Source organism: Ictidomys tridecemlineatus, chromosome 1 (genome assembly GCF_052094955.1).
Source record: "Ictidomys tridecemlineatus isolate mIctTri1 chromosome 1, mIctTri1.hap1, whole genome shotgun sequence".
NCBI classification, from domain to species: Eukaryota; Metazoa; Chordata; class Mammalia; order Rodentia; family Sciuridae; genus Ictidomys; species Ictidomys tridecemlineatus.
The window spans coordinates 221,577,978-221,589,228 of record NC_135477.1 but is presented as its reverse complement, the minus strand read 5'-3'; positions in this window follow the sequence as shown (position 1 = coordinate 221,589,228).

Here is an 11,251-nt window from a genome sequence, read left to right as displayed (position 1 = left end):
TAGTCTTTTGAGGAACTTCCACACTGATTTCCATAGTGATTGTACTAATTCACAATCCAACAATATAAAATTGTTCTTTTTTTCCATATCCTCTTCAGCATTTATTATTTGTATGATGGTTGTCATTCTAACAGGAATGAGATAAAAGTGTAGTTTTGATTTGCATTTCCCTAATTGCTAAAGACATTGAACATTTTTTTCATATATTTGTTGACCATTTGTATTTCGTTTTTTGAAAAGTGTCTCTTTAGTTCATTTGCCCATTTATTGTGTTATTATTTTTTTGGTGTTAAGTTTTTTAAGTTCTTTATTCTGGATGTTAATCCTCTGTCAAAAGAGTAGCTAGCAAAGTTTTTCTCCCATTCTCTGTTTACACTCTTCTTTTCTTTGTTGTGCAGAAGCTTTTAAATCTGATATTATCCCATTTATTAATTCTTAGAACTTCTAAAGCTCAGGAAATAATACTATTAAGGGATTCATTGACTGTGCTTATATGCTGAAGTGTTGGTCCTACATTTTTTTTTTAAGAGAGAGTGAGACAGAGAGAGAGAGAGAGAGAGAGAGAGAGAGAGAATTTTAACATTTATTTATTTTTTCTTAGTTCTCGGCGGACACAACATCTTTGTTGGTATGTGGTGCTGCTGAGGATCGAACCCGGGCCGCACGCATGCTAGGCGAGCGCGCTACCGCTTGAGCCACATCCCCAGCCCTGGTCCTACATTTTCTTCTAGAAGATTCTTCTAGTTAGAATGAAACTTATAGCATTGAATTCATATGTTAGAGAAGAAAAAATATAAGAAACTAGAAGAAAAGCAAATTAAATCTGCAGAAAGCAAAAGAAAAAATAATACATATTAAAGCAGAAATCAATGAAACCAAAAATAAGAATTCAACAGAGAAAAATCAATGAAACCAAAAGCAGCTGCTTTTGAAAAGTTCAAGAAAATTTATAAACCTCTAAGTCACAAAAGAGACATAAATTAAGATCAGAAATGAAATAAGGAAAGCTGGGGTTGTAGCTCGGTGGTAAAGCACTTTGGAGAGGGAAATAGACAATCTAAATGAGCCTATATCTAAAGACATTAAATCAAAAATTAATAGCCTTCTAGCGGCTCGGTGGCACACACTTGCAATCCCTGTGGCTCAGCACTCATTTGCAATTAGTGCAAGTGATCCAATCATATCAATAGAGGGAGAAAAAGTATTTTATAAAATTTATCAGTCATTCATGATAAGAACTCTCAGTAACTAGGAATAGGAATAGAAAAGAACTTCCTTAACTTGATAAAAATATCTACAAAACTCATATGGCTAACATCATACTTAATGGTGAGAAACTCAACATTCTCACTAAAATCAGAACAAGACAAGAACATCTCATCTCTGCTTTTGTACGTCATACTGGTAGTCCTAGCTAAGGCAATAAGATAAAAACAGGAAACAAAAGGTGTATACCTGAAGAAAGAAGAAACAAAATTATCTTTCTTTGCAGAAGAATGATCATCTATGTTGAAAATCTTGAAATAACAAAACAAAAACTCATGAAGCTAATAAACAAATATAGAAATGTTCCATAATACAATATTAATTTACAAAGAAATCAATTATTTTCCTATACACTAATAATGAACAAGATGAAATGAAGTAGAATTTGAAGTTATTAACAATACTATTTACATTAGCCCCCCACAATGAAACACTTAAGTATAAATTAACAAATATGTACAATATCTAAAAAAGCAAAATTATAAAACTCTGATGAAAGAAACTTCAAATAAATGGAGAAATATTCCATGTTCATGTTAGGAAGACTACATTGTCAAGATGTCACAAGATTGTCAGTTTTTCCAACTATCAAAAAGATTCAATATATTCAATATATTGGAGTCAATGTAACTCCAATCAAAATGCCAGCAAGTTATTTTGTATATATTAGCAAATTTATTCTAAAGTGTATAAGGAAAAACAAGAGATGCAGAAATGGCTAAACGACATTGAAGGAGAAAATTAAATTGTAGAACAATTATTACTCAGGGCTGGGGTTGTGGCTCAGTGGTAGAGCGCTTGCCTAGCACCTTCAAGGTCTTGGGTTCGATCCTCAGCACCACATAAAAATAATAATAAACAAAAGTATTGTGTACAACTATTAAAAAAATAAAACAAATACTACCCAATTTCAGGATTGATCATAACATTACAGTTTATCAAGACAATGTGGTATTGGCAAAAGAATAGACAAATAGATCTCTGAAACAAAAGAAGGAGCTTAGAAATAGACTGACACAAATATATTCAACCGATTTTTTCCAAGGAGCAAAGTTATTTCTACTGCTACCACTGTAGAAAAGATAGATTTTTCAAAAAATGATGCTGGAACAATTGGACATCCACATGCATAAACATGAATCTAGACACAGAGCATACAGTCTTCACAAGAAATTAACTCAGAATGGATCACAGATATAAATGTAAAATGAAGAAGTACAAACCTCTTAGAAGATAGTATAAGAGAGCATCTAGATGACCTTTAATTTAGTAATAAAACTTTTTAGATACAACATCAAAGGCACAGTCCATGAAAAAATAAGTTAGACTTTACCAAAATTAAAATTTTCTGATCTGTTAAGGACACTGTCTAAAAAATAAACATGCAAGCCACCTATTTGGGAGAAAATATTTATAGAAGACATTTCTAATAAATTATTGTTATCCAAAATACACAAAAAATTCTTAAAACTCAACAATAATTAAATGACCCATCCAGGCATGCTGGCTGGCAGGGAGCTAAGGCTGGAGGCTGATTTAAGCCCAGTAGTTTTTGTTCAGCCTGGGCAACATAGCAAAACACCATCTCAAAAAACAAAAAAGAAAAAAAAATGACCCAGTTACAAAACAGCCAAAGATTTTAGTGGACACCTCACTGAGAAATACAGATGGAAAATAAGCATATGAAAAGATGCCTCATATCACATGTCATCAGGGAAATGCAAATTAAAATATAATGTGATATGACTACACATCTATTAGAATTGTCCAAATCCAGAACACTGATAATACCAAATCCTGAGAGGGTGTAGAGCAACAGGAATTCTCATCCATTGCTGGTGGGAGCAAAATGTTATAGACACTTTGGAAGATAATTTGACAACTTCTTACAAAATTAAACATGACCTTACCATGCAATCCAGCAATTATTCTCCTTGGTATTTACCCAAAGAAACTAAAAAACATATCCAGACAAAAAAGTCTTTTCCAAGATGTTTAACAGCTTTATTCACAATTACCAAAGTTTGGAAGCAATAAAAATGTCCTTCAGTAGCTGAATGGCTAAATAAATTGTGGAATGCCCAGATCATGAGATGTTATTCAGCATTATTATATGAGTTGTCAAGCTGTGAAAAGACATGGAAGAAACATACATGGATATTACTATGTGGGAAAAAAATAGTCTGAAAAGGCTACATGCTGTATAATTTCAATGATATGACACTCCAGAAAAGGCAAAACTATGGAGACAGTAAAAAAGATCAGTAGTTTTCAAGGGTTAGAGGGGAAGGAGAAATGATTAAGTGGATCACACAGGATTTGGGGGGAATTGGATCTACTCTGTATACTATAATGTTGGATACTTGTAATAATACATTTGTCCAAACTCACAGAAAATGCAATGCTAACAGAGACTTCTGATAATAACAATATGTATACCAGTGGTAACAAGTGCACCACTCTGGTGGGGGATGTTGATGATGGAGGAAGCTGTGTTTGTGTGGAGTCAGGAAATAGAGGGGAAATATCTGCATCTCCCACTTAATTTTGCTGTAAACCTAAAACTACTCTGAAAAGTGATTTGTTGTTTTTTTTAAGTTGAACAGTTTTTATTTTTATTATTTTTTTAATTGATTTTATTTTTTTAAATACACGACAGGGGAATGCATTACAATTCTTATTACACAAATAGAGCACAATTTTTCATATCTTTGTATATAAAGTATGTTCATGACAATTCATGTCTTTATATGTGTACTTTTTTGCATTACAATTCTTATTACACATGTATACCACAATTTTTCATATCTCTGTATACAAAGTATGTTGACACCCAATTCATGTCTTCATACATGTACTTAGGATAATACTGTCCATCACATTCCACTGTTCTTGCTAATCCCCTGCCCTCTCCCTTCCCCTTCCACCCCTTCTCTCTAGAATTCATCTATTCCTCCCATCCTACCCCTCCCTACCCCACTATGAGTCAGCCTCCTTATATCAGAGAAAACATTGGCATTTGTTTTTTGGGGATTGGCTAACTTCACTTACCATTATCTTCTCCAATGCCATTCATTTACCTGCAAAGGCCATAATTTTATTCTCTTTTATTGCTGAGTAAAATTCCATTGTGTATATAGGCCACATTTTTTTAATCCATTCATCCACTGAAGGGCATCTAGATTGGCTCCACAGTTTAGCTATTGTGAATTGTGCTGCTATAAATATTGATGTGGCTGTGTCCCTGTAGCATGTTGTTTTTAAGTTCTTTGGTTATAGTCTGAGGAATGGGATAGCTGGGTCAAATAGTGGTTCCATTCCCAGATTTCCAAGGAATCTCCATACTGCTTTCCATATTGGCTACACCAATTTGCAGTCTCACCAGCAATGTATGAGTGTACCTTTTTCCCCACATCTTCGCCAGTACTTATTGTTGTTTGTCTTTATAATAGCTGCCATTCTGACTGGAGTGAGATGATATCTTAGAGTAGTTTTGATTTTCATTTCTTAATTGCTAGAGATGATGAGCATTTTTTCATATATTTGTTGATTTATTGTATATCCTCTTCTGAGAAATGTCTGTTCAGGTCCTTGACCCATTTGTTGATTAGGTTACTTGGTTTTTTTGGTGCTTAGCTTTGTAACAACCAAAAACAAAACAAAATCAAAACCCAACAGAGTTAATAATATCATAAGGACTCCAACTCTTGGAAGTGTATTTATATTTAGAAGACTTTATACTACAGGGCTTCCTGATTTTGGTATAAGCAGGAGTTACCATTGATTTTCCCCCAATGCTTTGAAGTCACTGAGGAGGGGGGGAGTTTAACCTAGGCATGGAAACTTTTCCACTCAGACCTCCCTAATCCAAACATCTCCCTTTTGTTGTTGTTGTTGTTCTGGAAAAAAGGAGAAGGGCTTTATGCCCCCTAGTTGTCAGTATCCTTTTGCCCTACACCATTCCCCACCCCTACAAAGAGTTCCTTTGCATGGAAAGTTTCACTTACTTCTCTTAGGCACAATGAAGCTCTTCTTCCAACATTTAGAGATCATTTCATTGATGGTCATCACATGGAATGCTCCACCCACAGTTCTCTCCCTGAATGGTGTTCCCCTCCCAAATGTTGATGTTATCAAGTTTCAGATCTTCTCCTGGAATACTGACATCAAAATGACTATAAATCTCAAACCGTTCAGTTGCAAGGGTTTTTTTTTCGTTTTATTTTGTCTTCCTGGAAAGAAAAACAAGAATCTTCTGGATCTGAAAGTCAAAACAATAATAGAATAAAAAATAAGTGGTTATCTCAGTAGATGCAAATTAAACAGTACTTGGAAAAACGCAAAACTCTTTCATGACAAAAAATAGTAACTTAGAGAAAAAAATGAATTTCCTCAATATAAAAAATGTGAACATCATGCTTAATGGTAAAAGACTGTTTTCCCCCCTAAGATAATGAAAAAGACAAAAGAAAACTGCTCACCCTACTGCTGTTCAATATTGCATTACAGGTATTCATGAGGGCAAGTAGGCAAAAAAATAAATGAAGATATTCATATTAGAAAGAAAGAAGTAAAAATATCTTGGTTACAGATGTTATAATCTTGTATATAGAAAATCCTAGGACTGGAGGGTATGGCCAATGATAGTGTGCATGCATATATGCATGAGACGCTAGGTTTAATCCCCAGCATCAACAAAAAAGGAAAAGAAAATCCTAATGAACTTCTTTTTTAAAAAATAAAACCATTAGAACTAACTAATATAACAAGGTTATAGAAAATAAGATAAATATACAAAAATTATGGGGCTGGGAATGTGGCTCAGGTGGTAGCACGCTCGTCTGGCATGTGTTCGGCCCGGGTTCGATCCTCAGCACCACATACCAACAAAGATGTTGTGTCCGCCGAGAACTAAGAAATAAATATTAAAAATTCTCTCTCTCTCCTCTCTCACTCTCTCTTTAAAAAAAAATATACAAAAATTAGTTATAGGGGTTAGGGGTATAGCTCAGTGGTAAAGTGCATGCTTAGCATGTGTAAGGTCCTGCATTCAATCCCCAGCACCCCACCCCCAAAAATACAATCTGAAAATAAAACTAAGAAAACTATTTCCATTTATAATATCAAGAAAAATAAAATGTTCATGAATTTAACAAAAGAAGTTTAAGCCATTCACTAAAAGCTATAAAACATTGTCAATAAAATTAAAGAAAATAAAAATCTAAATCTTTTTAAAGGAAAGACATTATTATATCCAGAAGACTTAATATTGTTAAGATGGCAATACTCCCCACATTGATTTACAGATTTAATGTAATCCCTGTCAAAACTATTTGTTTGTTTTCAGATAATTATGTTAATTCCAAAATTTATGTGGAAATCCAAGGACCCAAAATTGTCAATCAATCTTGAAAAAAGAATAAATTTAAAATATGCTTTCTGATTTCAAAACTACTACAGTCCTACAGTAAGCAAGACAGCATGATACTTCAAATGTAGACATACTGCTCAATGAAACAGTATTAAGAGTTCAAAAATAAACCCTTACATTTATGTTGGATTGATTTTCAAAAAAGGTGCCAAAACTATCCAGTGGAGAAAAAATAGTCTTTTCAACAAATAGTACAGACATAACTGGATATCCAATAAAAAAAAAAGCAAACTTGGATCCCTCCCACTACATGTAAAAATTAATTTAAAATGTAACAAAGGCATAAATTAACAGACATATAAAACTCTTTGAAGAAAACATAGAAGTGAATATTTGTGATTTTGGGTTAGGCAATTATTTCTTAGTTATGACATTAAAATCACAAGTGACAAAAACAAAAAATAAATTGGATTACATTGAAATAACCACTACAAATGATATCATCAATAAAAAGAAAAGGTGAACCACAAAAGGGGAGAGAGTATCATATCACATATCTGGTAAGGATTTGTATCTAGAATATATAAAGAACTCTTAAAACTTAGCAATAAAAAGACAATCTAATTTTAAAGTGGGCAGAGGATTTAAGAAATCTATTCTCCAAACATAAACTAATGACCAATAAGCACATAAAAAGATGTTCAGCATCATTAATCATTAAGGAAATAGAAATGAAAATCATAAGATACCACTTCACACTAATATAGTTATTATAAAGAGACAGTAACGATTATTGGCAAGGATGTAGTGACAAGCCTCATATGTGGTGAGCTGCCTCTGCCGCTTATGCAGATTATGGTGGCCATTACAAGATGGCGCTGGCTCCGCTCTGGTATGTGACAAACAACTCCTTATTTGGGAGAGTTGGCGCATGGTTTTTCAGCACCCTATGAGAAAGTTCCACGTGGCAGCTTCGCATTGGGGCTTGAGATGCTTTATTAAGGCTGGGAGGGGCATCCGAGGGATGAGTAGAAGAAATATCAAGGGCCTGAATAAACCGCTGAAAGAAGATTCCCGAGTTTCGTCTTCCTTGCGGGCAAGGGGTCGCGACACTCATATAGTGTTGGTGGGACTGTAAAATGATACGGCTGCTTTGAAAAACCGTTTGGCAGTTCCTCAAAATTCTAAGCACAGAATTAATCTACAATCTGGCAATTCCATACCTAGGTATACCCAAGAGAAATGAAAATGTATGTCTACACAAAAAATTGTACAGAATGTCCACAGAAGCATTATTCATAGTAGCCAGGGAGTGGAAACAACTCAGGAATCCATCAACTGATGAATGGATAAATAAAATGTTCATACAATGTGCATACAATGAAATATTATTTGCCAATAAGAAGAAATGAAGGGCTGGGGCTGTAGTTCAGTGGCAGAGTGCTTGCCTACCAAGTGTGAGGCACTGGTTGAATCCTTAGTACTACATAAAAATAAACAAATAAAATGAAGGAATGCTGTCCATCTACAACTACAAAGAAATTTTTTTAAAAAGGAGTGAAATCCTGAGGAGTACTATAAGATGGATGAACCCTGAAAAACAGCTCAGTAAACAAGAGAAATCAGTCACAAAAGGCCATATATTCTAGAACCTCATTTATATTAAATATAAGCAAATCTATGAGAATAAATTAGTGGTTGCCTAGGGCTAGATGATGAGGAAGAAGACTAAGAAGTGACTGCTAATAGAGACAGAATTTTTATTAGGGAGACAACAATATTCTAAAATTAGATTGTGGGAGTTGGGCACAGGGACACATGTAATGCCAGCTACTCAGGAGGCTGAGGAAGGGGATTGAAAGTTTGCGACCCATCTGGGAAACTTGGTGAGACACCCTGACTTGAAATTTAAAAAGGGATGGGGGTGTATCTCAATGATAGAATGCCCCTGGGTTTAATCCCCAGAACCACAACAAAAAATGAATAAAGAATTGATAAATAAGATTGTGGAGATTGTTGCAAAACTATGAATATATGAAAAAACATTGAATTGTATACTTTAAATGGATGAATTATGTAGCATGTGAATTACATCTCCATAAATCTGATGAAGTAATCTTTCTGCTCAATCAGCTATTGCTGATAATGTAGAAGACACTTGGGGTGAGGGAAGGGCAGTGACAAACCCAAACCAAACAGATTCAACCACAGGCATTTGGGTCTGTTCCCAGAAAAGAGGGAAGAAATCACTGAGTTTGGAAGCAACCCAGAAGGTATCCTCTACATTAGGAATTTCCACTTTAAAGAAGTAAAAGTAATACAAATCCTGAAACCTTGGGAGTTAGGCTTGATCTTGTGCAAAGTTCTCAAAGCTATTATTATCATTCACAGAACATGTTATTCATCTGTATTTACTTTCAACCATGGTATGGTTTAGAAATAGTTGAAATTTCCACATCCTATAATTAAACGCAACTTCTAATTATTGCTTGGCTGCTCATATAAATCCTAAATAAATCTGTGGAGTTTCTTTTCCTGGTAAAACATGAATAAATATAAGTAATTCCATGTCTGATTTACATAGTATTTTGTTAAGTGGCTAAAAGTAAATATTGGAAATATTTGGCAAGTTTGAACAGGTGTTTGCCTAAAGGAAAATTGTATGTCTTTAAGTTTAGGAATGATTTAAATCTAAGAATAATCAAAGCCCTGTCTAACTGTATCCATTTCCTTCCATTTAATGGTACTCAATTTTTTAAAAATATATACTTAGTTGTAGATGAACATACAGTATCTTTTTTTATTTTTATGTGATGCTGAGGATGGAACCTAGTGTCTCACGCATGCAAGGTAAGCGCTTTAGCACTGAGCTTCAGCTACAGCCCAAATGGTACTCAATTTTATTTGTCCTGTTTGTGTAAATTTTCATCACAAATGATCTTAGGTTAATTTTGGATGCAAGTAGTAATAAAATATTAAACTACTAGATGAAAATAACATAAAGGACCTCAATAAATAAAGAACTGAATCCAAGTTCACTCCAGACAGGAGGCACTGGATGAAGATGCCATGTCAAAATATGAGACTGGGACTTCTCAGAGCCCCAGTTAGGTACTTAGGACAAAACTCTGTTAAATAAGTTGAGGGGAGGTGGACAAACATTTAAACAACATTCTCTAATAGCCATTGGTAACATAAGAACACGATTTGGGGCTTAGAGTTCCAAGACATCAAGATGTGTGGGGAAATGTCTCTTCTCAACTCAGTCAATATTTTCAAAGTATCACATCAGGACCAAGATGCCTCCAAGACCCTGGCAACTATCCTTCCTTAATTCAGTCAGAAGTCCCTTAAGGAAGTCCACTAGGAAGCAAGAAATGAACTCTATTTCTAGGGTTTTTCCCCACAATTGCCTAGAAGTGCCAAGAAACTGTTGTAAAAGTCTTCCAACGCTCCTCATGAAAGTCACCTGACACCTTGACTTCCAAGAAAAACCCACCACAAGGAAACCAGCAGAATCAATCTAGACTCCTGACATGTGACACTGTAAGACAATAAAATGTGTGTTGTCTTAAGTCACTACATTTGTGGCAATTCATCACAGCAACAATAGAAAACCAACAAAAAAGTAACATGGATTGAGTACCAGATAACAGACATCGTGTCCAACATTTGCTGTGCACCACCTCACTCACCATTCTTATTATCCCAGTTGAAGAATGAGGGCCAGGTCACCCAGCTGTCCCATCCTAGCTGTGCCAAGATAGGAACCCATCTATCTGGGTATGACTCCATAACCCTAACCATTGCTATACAATGCTATACAATTGTTGCTACTCAATAATAATATGTATAAAGGTTCAAACTTCTAAACATACACTCAAAAACAGCCATGCACATATACATACATTCACACACACACACACACACACACACACACACACACACACACACACACACCTATAAAAATGTTCTAAAAGAAAATACAGGAGCCCCAAAGCCAAAGTCGCTAACTCCAACCTCCCGTCACCATCAACACCAACTCCTGGAGGTCTTTTCTCCAGACACACCTGCAACCGTAGCCACCCAGATGTCTGCTGCCAGATTGCCTGCAGGTTTGATTGCACGCAGCCACCTCCATCTTGGGACACTGGCCAGGGCCTGAGGGCCCAGGGTGCCAGCAGTTTTGTCACCACCACCATCTCAGGGTGCAACTATCTCTGTCTGAAGCCAGGACCTGTAGGTCCAGTGTCGGGGTCCCTGCAGGGTTGGCTTCACCTGGGATCTTCCTGTTGGGAGTGTTGGTGACTGCCATCTTGCTACTTCTTCTGAGGGTCACTCCTCTGTGTGAACATATCCCTGGTGGTCTCTCTGCAAAATGGAAGGGCATTGAGATCTTAGAACTTCAAAGTGACCAAGCCTGGGGTATCTGAAACCCAGATCCATGGGATAATGACTGGGTCTGCATGGGCCAGCCTAAGCCTGCCAATCCCATGAGAAGTTGGAGACAGGGCTGAAAAGCTTTTGAATGTGGATGGAAACAGGTGTTTAATTTTCCATAGAGGTTTTTTGCTTCTTCTCAAGCATCTCTACCATATTTGAAACCAGGTATGT